Below are 2,141 nucleotides of genomic sequence, written 5' to 3' on the forward strand. Positions count from 1 at the left end.
GAGTTGGAGGTTGCTGTGAGCTATAATGCCACGGCACTCTACCCAGGGGGACAGCTTGAGGCTCTGTCTCAAAAAAAAAAAAAAAAAAAAGAAATTCTGTCTTGACTCTGGGGACAGTGCTGTGGAATGATTATCTTTCTGCCTCTTCAGCTATTCCTTCTCATGCTCCTTTACAGACTCTACTTCCCCCTCTTAGGAAGGAAGTTTCCCAGGTTTCTGTCTCCATGTCTCCAACCCTCTTTTCTTCTGATAGTATAAAATGGAAATCATTTGTTATCTCTAATTCTAGTTGATTCCTTTGGGTACACAGTTGTGCCTAAAAATAGTATTTTAAGTTCTTTCCAAATATTTATGCCACATTTCTTGTGACAGGGAGGATTTTCTACTATAATGTTACAATGTTATATATTTAAGTGATTTTTGTTTTTGTTTTGAGACAGTCTTGCTCAGTTGTCCTGGGTAGAGTGTCGTGGCGTCACAGCTCACAGCAACCTCAAACTCTCGGGCTTGAGCGATTCCCTTGCCTCAGTCTCCTGAGTAACTGGGACTACAGGTGCCCACTATAATGTCTGGCTATTTTTAGAGACAAGGGTCTTGCTTTGGCTCAAGCTGGTCTCAAACCTGTGAGCTCAAGCAATCCACACAGCTTGGCCTCCCAGAGTGCTAAGATTACAGGCACGAGCTACTGTACCCGGCCTAGTTTTTCTATTTTTAGTAGAGACAGAGTCTCACTCTTGCTCAGACTAGAAATTTATTTTTAAAATATTTTTCTTTTGTTCTTCATTTTATGAGGAATGACTAAAATAATTCTCCTTGAAATATAATGTTTCTTAGTTTTAGATAATCTTTATTTCATTTTAAAAACTGGGATATAATTCACACAAAATTCACCATAAATATGCAATTCAGTGTTTTTTAGTATATTTGTTATACTGTAGAACTATCAACCAGTAATTCCAAAACATTTCCATCACCTCAAAAAGAAACTGCATACTAGTCCCAATTCCTAGCCCCCCAAATCCCTGGCAATCACTAATCTACTTTCCTTCTCCAGGGATTTTCCTATCCTGGACATGTAATTCATTTTCCTTTTCCCTATCTTGGCCTTTTGGCCAGACATATGCTTAGGTTATGACTAAGATGGAGGACTTATAGTTGCCCCTTTTTCATCCATTCGTCCCCTCCCCACTCCGGCAGCAGCCCTTACTTGAGGTTGAGTGTGACCCCATCTCCAGTTCCAGGAGAAAGCTTTGAATCACATCCACCTTACCTCTATAACTGGTCAGGAGTGAGTATGTGACCTTATGACCTAACTTCTTGGTTCAATTAGATTGTGTGTGTGGTTTGACTTACATACCTTTAATACCCTAATCTTAAGTGTATAGTTTGTTAAATTTTAACATGTATATATATCTGGGTATCCACCATGCAGATCAATGTTATAATGTTATATAAAACATTCCAGCACTCCAGGGTCGTCATGCCTCTTCCTAGTCAGTATCTTCACTCCAAGAATAACCATTATTCCGACCCAAAGCTCAGAAGATTTGTTCAATGACTGAGAAAGGAGGCACTATCTCTTATCCCCTGAATGTGAATAAATACATATATAAGCCTAAGAGCTTAAGAAAATTATCTGACTACGCGAGCGAAGCCAGCCTGAGGATAACAAGGACACAGCAGAGGAGAGAGAAAAAGATTTACAGAGAAAACACAACCACGGCTCTAATAGTGAATTTTTATATTAAATTAATTCTGAAGCTGTACTACTTTTGAACTTTCCAGTAAGCTATTTTATTGTTTAAATGGTTTAAAATGAATTTTTCTAGATTCAGGAGTTTAAACCTGCATTAGAATCTTAGTTCTGGGGCTTGGTGTCCATAGCTCAGTGGTTAGGGCAATGGCCACATACACCAAGGCTGGTGGGTTCAAACCCAGCCCAGGCCTGCTAAACAACGACAACTACAACAACAACAACAAAAATAGCCAGGCATTGTGGCAGGTGCCTGTAGTCCCAGCTACTTGGGAGGCTGAGGCTAGAGAATCACTTAAGACCAAGAGTTTGAGGTTGCTGTGAGCTGTGACATAACAGCACTCTACTGAGGGCAACACAGTGAGACTGTCGGGGGGGAAAAAAAAAA

Source organism: Otolemur garnettii, unplaced genomic scaffold (genome assembly GCF_000181295.1).
Source record: "Otolemur garnettii isolate 467f Iridium unplaced genomic scaffold, OtoGar3 scaffold00050, whole genome shotgun sequence".
Taxonomy (NCBI): domain Eukaryota; kingdom Metazoa; phylum Chordata; class Mammalia; order Primates; family Galagidae; genus Otolemur; species Otolemur garnettii.